Source organism: Erpetoichthys calabaricus, chromosome 2 (genome assembly GCF_900747795.2).
Source record: "Erpetoichthys calabaricus chromosome 2, fErpCal1.3, whole genome shotgun sequence".
Taxonomy (NCBI): Eukaryota; Metazoa; Chordata; class Cladistia; order Polypteriformes; family Polypteridae; genus Erpetoichthys; species Erpetoichthys calabaricus.
Genome location: NC_041395.2, coordinates 161235053 through 161248293, shown reverse-complemented (window position 1 = coordinate 161248293; position 13241 = coordinate 161235053).

Below are 13241 nucleotides of genomic sequence, written 5' to 3'. Positions count from 1 at the left end.
GCTTGACTTCTCAAGTGCCCAGGTCAAAGACAAAAGGGCTTGTGACATAGTGGTATGGAGTGCTGTGTGAGGTGATGAATTTCACAGTACATGGCTCTACAGCTGCATATTTTTATGTGAGTAGTTCCTTCTAGAATAAACAGACAATAAAAAACCCTGGGTGTTGTGTGTAAATACAGAGTTTATCAGGTGACTACTATGATTTATGGCTGCAGTTTGGCTCTAGGAATATCACAGGCCACTGCACCACATGGACAGCAATAAATTAAAGTATCAGTTAGCTTGAATACAGCCCACCTCAAGAAAAACAGGGATCAGAGGAAGTAATATTAAATGCTAAGCTGATAAAGGGGTCTTTAATTGAAATGAAATTGAAGAGAAACATTTTGTGAAGAGCATGGAAGAGTGTATTGATGAGGACGCTCCTAATGAAACTTGTCATTTTTCTATTTTGGCTCTTGCATGTACTCTTACTGCAGTGGACTGATGGAATATCCCTAGCAGTTTACCACACTGATTAAGCAGTTGTTGCCAAGTTCAGTCCTCATGAGTTCAGACCTCATTTTCCCTCTTTATAATCTTATTCCTCTTTTTTCTTCTCTTATTCTGCAATCAAAAATGTGCAATAGTGTGAGATTAGCATTTATAATAAATTTAGCAATATTTGCATTTTTGCCATAGCTCTCCTCATTCTTTTGTCTTTTTTCTGTGGAGCTTGCACACTTAATTTGATCATAATAATGACAATGAGTAGAGAAGTAGATATGAGGCAAATCACACTGAATAATGTAAGGCTGCAGTGTCACACCTACTAACGCCCTTATTTTCAATGTACACCTATTACCTGTGTGCTGCTCTGGTCCAGCTGCAGGGTCATTAGTCGGTAGCCAGCTCTCATTAATGTTTCACTCCTTTAATCCAAGAACACTTCCTGGTAGTGGGCAATGGCACCCACTGCAGCTGGCCATGTAATCCCTGTTTATGGTCACTGAAAGAGGTTTTCTGCCTCTACGTATCAAACTCTATTGCTGGCCTCACAAAATGCATGCTCCCCTTAACCACAGCCTGTCTTCCTGCACTTCTGTCACTCCAAAATCCTTTAATAGATGCTGAGTGGATGTTTCAAGAAAGCCCCTATATCCTTCCTTCTTACCCTAATGCTGCATTTACATGCTATCACACAATCAGTAAATATGTTTCCAAGTTGGAAGTTCCACAGGAAACCCCAGCAAAATTGGAGCTATGAGTCGGACAATTCAAAGAATATAAAGCAACCTGAATACCTTGAGTTAATCATTAACCCTGGTTTTTCATCTTAGGCAATTGTATACAATTAAACATATAATCTAGTAAGCAGAAATACAATTTTTGTATACATATATATATATATATATATATATATATATATATATATATATATATATATATATATATATATATATATATATATATATATATATATATATATTGTGGATGCTAGAGGCACTGTTGCCCCATGAAACCCACCAGACAGATGTCCAACACATACTTGTAAAAAGCACCAAGAAGAATCTTTAATAATTTCTTCAATAAGTGCACAATGCACTCCACAATTCTTCAATAATCAATACAATAAATCAATCCTCCACTCCCAGCAGCTTAGTCACCCAACCTCCCAACTCCGGCTCTCTTTGCTGGGACTTCACCTGTCCTTTAAATAGTCCATGACCCGGAAGTGTTCCTCCCGGGTTAAATGCCACATCATCCTTCTCAAGTAGCCCAGAAGTGCTGCGGGCTTCCATCCCTGTGACTCCGAAGTACTTCCGGGTTGTCGTAACCGTAACAGCTGTCCATCACTATATATATATATATATATATATATATATATATATATATATATATATATATATATATATATATATATATATATATATATATAGTGCTCTCCATAATGTTTGCAATAAAGACACATTTTATCCTTGATTTACCAAGATCCAAAACGTACCACTTCATCTGTTAAACATGGTGCTGGTGGTGTTATGGCTTGAGCATGTATGACTGCCTTAGGTACTGGCACACTTATCTTCATTGATGACAGAATTGCTGACAGCAGTGCCACAATGAATTCTGAGGTGTACAGAAGCATTTTATCTGCTCAATTTCCAGTAAATGCCTCCAAACCCATGGGTGGTGATTCATCCTACAACAAGATAATAATCACAGACATATTACTAATGCAACACAGGAATTTTTCAAAACTAAAAAAAATGGGAAATCCTTGAATAGCTAAGCCAGTCACCTGATTTAAATCCAATTGAGAATGCCTTCCATATTCTAAATAGATAACTTATGGGGACAATCCCTCAAAACAAAGTGCCGAAGATGTCTGCATTAGAGGCTTGGCAGAGCATCACCAAAGAAGATACTCAGCACCTGGTGATATCTATGAATCACAGACTTCAAACACTCATTACGTACAAGGGATATGTGATAAAGTACTAAAAGTGATGGCTTTAGAATACCTGCCATTGTTGTGTGCCAACATTATGGTGCCATGAAATTGGGGAATCATGGATAAAAAGTGTAATTTCTACGCGGTGTGACCAAAATGTACACAAAGACCTTAAAATTGAAATTTGCAATGTACACTTTAATCATATCTGAATTGTTTGATTTGTAATTTTACACTGTGGAGCAGTGGGTTAGACCAAGAAAAAATGTGTCTTTCTCCCAAACAATATGGAGGGCACTGTATATATATATATATATATATATATATATATATATACAGTGGAACCTCTAGATACGAGTTTAATTCGTTCCAGCACTGAGCTTGTATAGCGAATTTCTCGTATCTAGAACAAACGTCCCCATTGAAAATAATGGAAATCCAGTTAATCCGTTCCGCATCCCAAATATATTAACATAAAAATCAATTTTCCTAACAAATAACACTGATAAATTATATATACTGTAGTCTACCTTTAATAAATAACACTGGTAAATAATATAACTGATTATTAAAAGAATCAAAACAGGTGTCTGCGGTGGGTTGGCACCCTGCCCAGGATTGGTTCCCTGCCTTGTGCCCTGTGTTGGCTGGGATTGGCTCCAGCAGACCCCCGTGACCCTGTGTTCGGATTCAGCGGGTTGGAAAATGGATGGATGGATGAAAACAGGTGTCCAAAGTGCAGTAGAGCATTCAATAAATCTTTAAATAAATAATCCTTAAAACAGTTGTGAAGTGGAGGTTTAAAGTACATAAGAATAACAATCCTTTAACACGAGGTTAAAACGTCAACAGGAAGCAGTCTTCAAAAAACAGATGACAATCCTCGGTGCTTCTTCTCTGTTAGCGTCTCACCTGCTTCTCCCATGCGGGCTCTGCAACAGGCGAGACACTTAATGCAGCTGACCTTCTCTACACCGTCCTGCTTCAGCAGTTTGGCTCGCCTGTTCAGCTACACGCGAGCCTGTACTCGCTCGCTCTCTCGCACCGACTTCCTACTGCTGCGGATTCCTGCCTCCTCCTGCAACCTCCGTTCTCTCTCCTCTCCTCTCTTTTCTTTTACTTCTTCTCCCCCTTACCCAGCTCGCGCTTCTCTATATATGCGGGGAAGACATGGCAGCTGCTAGGGTTACCACTTTTAATACAAAAAAATAAGGGACGCATACGTATTGATTCAAAACGGGACGCGCAATTTCATTCTCAAATACTGGACGATTCCGTATTTTAAAGGACGGGTGGCAACCCTGCCCAGCCCATCAGCCGCAGGACAAATCATGGATGTGGGCAGTTTCCCACCTGTGCACTTAGGTGAGAAACGCAGACACCGCAGATCGCCCTGCGGCTCGCTACAGCTACCACGCCCCCTCGCTAAGCCGCGAGCTATACCCACAGCCTGGCTCGTGGCTCGTTACGTGACCCAATGCTCGTATTTAGATCTGAATTTTTCACTCATACTTTCCTCGTATTTTGAATTTCTCGTATACAGAGGTGATCGTATCTCGAGGTTCCACTGTATATTGTCACACACATGCGCTTGGGATGCAGGCTAAGGGCTTAACCGAGGACAAAAAACGAGAGCAGGGATTGACAAAGTGCACTAACCTTTCTTCTCCCTCTTCCCCAATCTACCTGAAAAGAAGCCCACTTAAAACTTCGCCAATTCCTGCATTCCCTCCCTAGCCACACCTCCTTCTGACTTCACTTCTGGCTTAAACCCTCAAGAACCCGCCTCTTTCTCCCCTGCAACTATAAAAGCCAAGCACCTTTCCTTCCTACCCAGACCCTGTTTGGACACTGACCCAGACACTACTCTGGAGTTATTTTCTATGCTGAGCAATTGTACACAATTTATGGGGTGGATCTCCAATTTTTTTTCTGCTTTCTGTCTCATTTTACAATATATATATATATATATATATATTGTGATAGATTAGAGGTCTCCGTGACCCCTTGAACCCTCAGACTCGACTCCAGACGCCAGGTAAAAGTCCAATAATTATATTTATTTAGACCAATATGTGCACAAAGCACCCTCCTCTCCACAATACTCAATATTAACAATAATAATAACAATAACAATAATCCTCCACACTCCCAGACACTTTGCCTCCCTTCCTCCCAACTCAGCTCAATGTCTGGGCGTACCCATGAGTCCTTTATACCCCTTGACCCGGAAGTGTTTCTCCCTTCTGTCCATGTGATCATGAACACTTCCGGGTCAGATAAAAACTCCTTTCTTCAACCCGGAAGCACGTCGTTTCCTCTTGTCACATGATCATGACGCACCTCCGGGTTATAGGGCAAGTAAGAGTCCGGCAGTCTCCCCACAGCGACTCCTGGTGGTCCCCAAGGTATCCAGCAGGGCTGTGCATATAAACTACAAAGTCCATGAGGCCCTGCTGGAATTCGGGGAATGTCCACGCTGTTGGGAGAGCTCCATCTGGCGGCCTGGGGGTGAGGGCTGGAATATTTAGCCGGCCACACACCACAATATATATATATATATATACACACAAATATGGTATAAATAGGTTTACAGTTGTGAATATGCAAGGCTGGCAATTTTAGCACTTTTCAGATTGTGAATAAGGGCACTGTGCCATTGTGACATTGTTTTGAGTTAATAAAGTTAATAAAACTATTGAGTTAATGAAGCTATTGTAATAATCATAACCTGCATGTCACTATACACTATGCAAATATCTGGCATCCTTGTGCTCTTTTGAGATTTCATCTTTTATTTTGTTGTTTTTTGCTTTAGGGCTAGTATAAATTTCATCCTTTTAAATTATAGCAGTTCTCTCTAACCCTCTCTTTTTAGTTTCTAATTTCCAAATCATTTAGCATTTCATTGCAATTTCATGTAGTGGCTGAAAAGTTTATGACTTCTAATCAGATAAAAATGTAAACAATACATGACTTGTGTGAATTTGTTTATATTACTTTCTCCTTATTGCTCTTTATAGAGTAAAACTCCTCCTTGACTCCTACTGCTAAAATATTGCAAGAATTTCTTGTGGTTAACTTTTGTATTTTAAGCAATATTCTTTAACTGCCTTTTGGCATTTCTAATTTCCTTTTTAATCATTTCTGTCACATGCTCCTAAGTCCTATGTTTTTACAGCTGTAGTTACCTGACTTTGTATCCATTATGCAGATGTTCGTCTTCTGCAGTTTCTTTCTTAACTCCTTACTTGTTACATTTTTTTTAAATATGTGAAGAGAACAGCAGATGAGATCTTGTTGTCATTCAAATGCAGTAAAAGCATCAGGGGAAAAGAAAGAAGCTACATTATACATTTGTAAATGTGGACAAGGTGGAGGTGAGTAGGGCATTAAGAATTGAATGTGTGAAAAAACATGTTAATATCTGTGGTGATCGGGGCCAGTGTCACCATTAAGGTAAAATAGGCATTCGCCTAGGGCACAGATCATGGTGAGGGGGACCCAGCTATACAGGTTGGCTACCAAACAGTTGGTTAGTGCACTAATAAGCTTGGCCTAGGGCACAAAATTACCTGTCACCAGCACTGGTGGCAATGTCAGTGTATAAGGACGCAGGAGTGGTGGAAAGGACAGCAGATGGAGATATTGAAAGTTTTGATATGAAGGTGGGGCTGCGCCAAGGATCTGCTCTGAGTTGTTTTTCATGATAATTATGGAGGTTGTGACTAGAAAATTATGTGTAAGATCACCATTGGAACTCTTGTATGTCAATGAACTGAAATGAATGGCAAAAAATGAATTGGAGTACAAAGAAAATATACTGAAATGTTCATCTAAAATTGAACTGTAAATATACTGTAAGTATAGTAAAGACCATGGTGATATTTGGAGACAAATGGGAGGTGTGGAAGAGGTTAGTGAATGGCTGTAAGGCATGTGTGATAGAGGTGTTGGGAGAAACTCCATCCAGTGCACAATTTATCAGAAGTGAGTGGTAGTCTATAGGTGCCAAGTGAGACCTTTGTTTGTGGAAAAATGTGTGAGAGTGGCACAGCATGCTCATGTAATAAGTATAATTTTAGATTTCAGCATTGGAGTTTTTTTGGAGAAACAGTAAGAATGCTCTGCTGCTTAGGTGACATATTGGGTGCAGGCTCAGCAGTTACAGCGAGATGACAGGAGCATGGAAAACATTTCAGGAGCTGTCCCCCATTCTGACTTCTAAAGCAGTGTCTCTAGAATTACAGGGTAAACTTATAAAAGCTATGTGAGGAGTAATCTGCTGTATGGGAGTAAGATGTAGCAGATAAAGGTGGAACATGATGGAAAATTAAATGGGAATGATCAGATGATTGTGTGGAGCATCATAGAGTGAGAGGAAGATGAATGCTGAGTTGAGAGAATTACTTGTTATGAACGCAATAGTTAGTGCTTTAGAGAAACAGGAAAATATAGGCGAGTGAAAGGAAGATGAGTATTGGGTGAAGACGTACACCAGGATAGAGGATGAAACTTAGAGGCAGGCCAAAGAAGATGTGGTTGGAAGTGGTGTAAAAACTAATGAAAAGAATGGGACAGTAGAATGTGGAGGGGGACTCACCTGGGCAGACTGATAATGATGATACCCCAAAAATGTAAGGTCAATCTGTCCGAAACTCCTTGTCCCCCGATTTCATGTTTTAAACGTTCCTTGACTACTTAATGCAACCTATACAACCTAGGCAGCCAAATGTCCCATAAATCTGCCCCATCTACCCTACCCAAAGGTTTCAGTCATATTCATCCAAATCCTTACGTCTCCTTGCTCTTACTTGAATTGTTGCATTGCACCAGCAGAATATCAGAGAAAACCACCTTGTTAGCTGTTCTCCACAGTAAGCTGTCTACCTCTTTGAATTAATTTCTCTTTTTAATTGTTAATTTTTTTAGTGTACTAACAAAAAATCTCTAGATGCCCAAAAACATCAATTCTCCCCTTCTTAGGTATACCAACAGACCTCATTAGAAGTGGCTATTAAAGATTTTATTTCTCACTAGCTGTAACCTGTCTAAGATGGGTTGAAATCTAAATAATCAACATTAATGTTTCCAGAGGAACCATGTAATGCACCTGTCTCTGTTATATGCAATTTGGCATGGGATTTGTAAAAGCAGTGTTAATGTTTCGCAATTCACTATCTATTGGAATGACAGAGACATAGCAACTGGACAGACACACAGAAACATCCTTTTATTAATGTGGATGTGATGTTAGAAACTTTATTATGGAAACTCCTTTAAGCTTAACTTTAATTTTAGGCAGAGATTTCTAAGCAAATATGTTAAGGGTAGATTTTGCACTAACATTATAAAGTTCAGGCCTTTAAAATACAACTCCATTTTATTTTGCAGAAATTAGGTGAACAGAATTGAGCATCTTCATTGGGCTAAATGGCCTGTTCTCATTAAAATTAATCTAATGTTCCTTCATATTCCAGTTACCTTCTGATGTTGTTGTCATTTTGCTTTGTATATGTTGTTGCATCCTCTGTCTAACATGAGTGAGAGCTGTGGGGATGTGTCAATTGGAGCTGTAATGGCTGGACTGCATGAGCTGGCTGAGGAGTGAGCGCACCATTTAGGCATTCCAAGTAAGTGGAATTAATCTATCTATCTATCTATCTATCTATCTATCTATCTATCTATCTATCTATCTATCTATCTATCTATCTATCTATCTATCTATCTATCTATCTATCTATCTATCTATCTATCTAAAAATTAATGGAGGATTGGGAGCCCCATTTTCTGTTACAAGGGGCATTCGTCAGGGGTGTGCACTCTCTGGTATGTTATACTCTCTGTCCATAGAGCCCCTGCTCCACAGACTTTGCCAATTGCTTCATGGCCTGTCACTGCCTGTGTGTCCCACTGCATCCTTTAAGGTGGTGGCATTTGCTCACGATGTCACAGTTGTCATCACTGAACCTTATGATGTTGTCCTGCTGCAGGACTGTTTATAGGTGTTTCAAACAGTGTCATCTGCCAGGGTCAACTGGTCCAAATGCAATGCCTCCCCCAAGCCTCCCAAGTGGCTTAACATGGAACTCTAAGGTGTTTAAACATCTGGGAATTTACATTGGGAGTCTGGAGCCACAGCTGATAACTGGTAGGGATTAATCGATCAAATTCAGGGGAGACTGAAGAAATGGAAATGGGTGGTCACCAAGCTCTCTTTTTGAGGTAGAGTGCTGATTATTAATAATCTAATTGCTTCAATGCTTTGGCATAAATTTCGATGTGCAGATCCTCCACTTTGGCTATTAAAAGAAATTCAGAGAATATTGCTGGATTTTTTTTGGGACAAAATTCATTGGGTTAAACGCAGTGTGGTACATCTGCCTGTGGATGAAGGTGGTCAGAGCTTGGTGGACATTCTGCGCAGAATTGAAGCTTTTAGGCTGACAGATTTACAAAGTCTCTTGTATGCCCCTCAGCCTTTAATGTGGAGGAGTTTGGCTTTCACTTTTTTTCATAGGGCTGGTAATCTAAATTTTGATTTGCAAGTCTTTTTCATTGACCTCAAGCGATTGCCGCTATCTGTGCTGCCCACTTTTTACTGCAATATGTTATTAATTTGGCAAACTAAAACTAACAGAGTGGGACTTAATCTGGAATCAGGTGTGATTCTGGTTACTTGAAGAACTAGTAGTATGGAATCCAATCTTGGAGTTTGACTCGGTCAGTTTAAACTCCCTGCTTTTGAACAAAGGCTTTACTAAAGTAGCTGACTTTATTGATCCGATCAGTGACCAGTGGAAGTCTGGGGCAGCTGTGGCACGTGGGTTTGGGATTAGGTCTGTCCATTTTGGGGGTCGATTATTAACAAACTAAAAGTCTCTTTAGTGCAATTGGGTGCAGGTCCCCTGTGTGAGGATTTTTTCTCTGGAGATCTCATAAAAGAGGCAGAACCTCCTGAATGTGACATTACAATTAAACCAAATGTGAAAGATTTTATCAGTCCTAAAAACTCAATTTTAAAAATTAATTACATAAATGGAATTTTGTTCTAAGATTTGTCAAAAAAAGAATTGTATGACTGGTGTCTTAAAGTATCCCATTTTATGCATTTGAAGGAGGTGACTGATACCCTCTGGAGGAACACTCTGTGTCTGCATGACATGACATCTCCAGCATGGAGGACTTTATATAAACCTCCCATTGAAAAAAGAGTTGGGGACTTACAATGGAGGATTCTACATGTAGCAGTAGCCACCAATTCATTCTTAAAAACCATTGGCGCTAGCGCAACAGATCAGTGTCCATTTTGCCTTCAGAAGGAAACCATTTATCATTTATTTCTATATTGTACCAGATTAAAACCATTGCTGCATTTCCTTTCTTTATTGTTGATGGATTTGGGAATTGTATTTAATGAACTAATTTATAAGTTTGGAATGTCTGGTTCAAGAATTTGTAAAAGGGAATGTTTACTTTGCAATTTTTTGTTAGGCCAAGCCAAGATGGCAACTTTAAAAACAAGAAGAATAGAGATAAAAATCTGAAAACCACTGACGCTCTGTTAATGTTTAAGGTCCTCCTTCAAAGGAGATTAAAGATTGAATTTGCACATTTTAAACTAATTAATCAATTAGATATATTTAGAGAAATCTGGGCTTTAAATGATGTTTTATGTTCCACGGAAAATGAATGTCTAATACTAGTATGAGTAGAAAAACTTTCTTTTTAAATGTTGTTGAATTTTGGCTGTTAATTTGACTGCAGTTATGTTATAATTGTTAATAAAGGTCTGTTTAATTTTTTTTTCTATCTATCTATCTATCTATCTATCTATCTATCTATCTATCTATCTATCTATCTATCTATCTATCTATCTATCTATCTATCTATCTAATATACAATTACTTGAAAGTATGGAACACACTATTGTAGTTCTTTAGATGGAATTTGTCTCTTGAAAATTTTGTTTAGTCAAGATTATTCCTTATGTTCTTAATAAAAGTTTATAGTCGCCAATTATATGCATTATTATATGGAATTGATGTGTATAGAATCAGGTATTAATTTAATTAAATTCAATTGATCATTAATTTATAGTATCATACAGTACATTGACAAGAGTTCTTGCTAGGTCCACTGGTGTGGAAACATCAAAAATGTGATGAAAGTACAGAACATGTGAACACAGTACAGCAGAAACTATTTAGTGAACAAAGAAATCACAATAAATGTTAACAATTAAATTAACACAAATACAGTTTTTGAATAATTGAATTTAAAGCCAAGTATTCAGAGAAGGTCCATAAAGACATGGGAAGAATATACAAGCTTCCTACAGACATTTACTGTGCAGGAATGAACATAAATCTAGATCCATGAAGCTGTGAGGCTGCCATACCACCTGATCTTCATAACAGGCCATCCACCTGAAGCTAAGGCTTAGTCTGGGCATAGACAGTACTTGGATGGAAGACCGTCTAGGAAAATATTGGGTTGCTGCTGGAGGAGATGTTGGTGAGGTCATTATGGAGTGCTTACCCTGTGGTCTGTGTGTGGATCCCAAAGCCCCAGTGTAGTGACAGGGACACTGTGCTGTAGAAATCGGCACCATCCTTTGAATGAGAGGTAAAACTGAGGTCCTGACTCTTTGTGATCATAAAAAATCCCAATGCATCTTTTGAAAAGAATAGGGTGTTTCCTGATGTCCTGGCTAAATTGTCCACCTTGTCCTGGTCATTCTGGCCCTTTAGTCAGCCCCTGATTCTTACTGGCTGACTATCTCTCTCACCTCTTCACCCCCTTATAACTAATGTCTGGTGAGTGTACTGGTCCAAGAATAGCTGCCATCACAACATCCAGGTGGACAGTACACGTTGGTGGTGTTTGAAGTGGTTTCCCAATCTCTATGTAAAGTGCTTTGAGTAGGTTAGAGAGGCAATATATACATGGAATTAATTATTATTTTGATGCTGTACTGTGACTCTGAATATACCAAAGTCATATTGGGGTTGTATTTTGGGGAATTTCAAAATCTGATGAATAGGATTAAAAAGCTAATGAAGTGAGTGGCCATCTCTCATCAAAACCGTTCCAATGCTCTAATCAATATGTTGTGTTAATTAAATTATGAACTTATTTATATTATTATTTTTTTCAAATTCCCAACCCTACTTTCCCATATTATACCTCCTAACTGCCCTGGCCAGCATTTGCAGGTTCACAAAATGGATAAAACGAAGACTCTGGTTGTATTTGTATATAATTTCCTGTTTTATTGGTATGTTTCAAATCTATTTTTCAATTCTGTGGATTAGTGGCTAGAGGGCGATATTTACCCAACTATATGCATATATATTTTTTTTAATTTACTATACATTTGCCAAACACAGACATTATTGTGATGGGGTTTAAAATATCATCTTTCAAGTTTTTAATGGATTTAGGCATGTTAGGTATCACTGAATACAATATGAGCAATTTTTGACTGAAGTCCAAGTGTGAGGATATGAGCTCGTGGACATGACACCTTAGTCCAAACGAAACATGGTGTAGCTGCTGGAAGGTAAGGCAGGATCAAGCATGGGTCAAACGCGTGCTGAAGGAAACTTCTCCGTTCAAAATGGTTTATTTTAAAAAGGTTTAGTGAAAATTCAAACAATTCACACAAGAATAGAGATGAGTTGTTAAACACATAGAATAAAAGGCAAGATTAAAGGAAAAATGTTTCTTCTTGTTAAACTTCAATTGTTTCTATATTGAAAGATGAATTATTTCACTATGCTTTACTTCACATTCAGTACATTCTAAACGTTCTTAAGATACAGTTTGAAACCGTGGGCCTTCCATGCCTTACCTACGGCAAGGCAGGTCACTAACTGAGACTAACCAATAGTCAGAGAGACAAGAAATAGTTAGAATATACCAATTCAATTCATTTAATATACAGTAACTTAAATAACTAGCAAATGGCTCTTACATGTAGCATTGTTTGTTTTCACCAAAATTGCTTCAATAGATTATTCTGTACAGAAATAACTAAATACTATGTGTGCTGATATAGGGAGAGTATTGTGAAAGATCAAATTTTTAAAATGCCTGCTTTACGCAGAGAAAGGCATGTGTTGGACATTTTTTTTTCTTTTCAGGACGAAATTCTTGACTTTCTGATTTAACATCCCTGTTATGTTCCTGAAAAAGTGTCATAAAGAGACATTATTAATTGATTATAATGTATTATGAAGGGCTGTATATTATATTTCATGTCTTAAATTCAACAGTCATACTTTCAGAGCCAAACACATTCAATGCAAATGTTTTAAAGACATTATAGGATTTTTGTTTCATGCTATCTGTACAGTTGTTTCTGTTTATTGCTATAGTTGAGGCATTTATATGAAACACAGGTGGCACAGTGTTTAGCACAGCTGCCAAAGGAGACTCCCTCCAATTCCTCGTCTGGTCATTTGTTGGTGTGGGTATTCACTAACTACTTTGGTTTTTCACCAGCTGTCTCAAGAAGTACAGGCTAATGTGACCGGCAACTTCAAATTGACCCTGAATGAGTGAATGGAGGTCTGCATGTGAGTGTACCTTGCAATCTAATGGCATCTTGTCCACTGCTGATGGATGGCTGATTTACACCCGATTTTGCTGCAGTTGTGTTACTGAATAGCTTCCCATTGAAAATTGCATGCTACAGCATTCTCAAATTCATTTAATCCAATCCACGGTTCTGGGAGACTGGAGCCTATTGTGGCAGTAGGGGCACAAGACAAGAACCAGTTTTGAACAGGACACAAATGCTGCA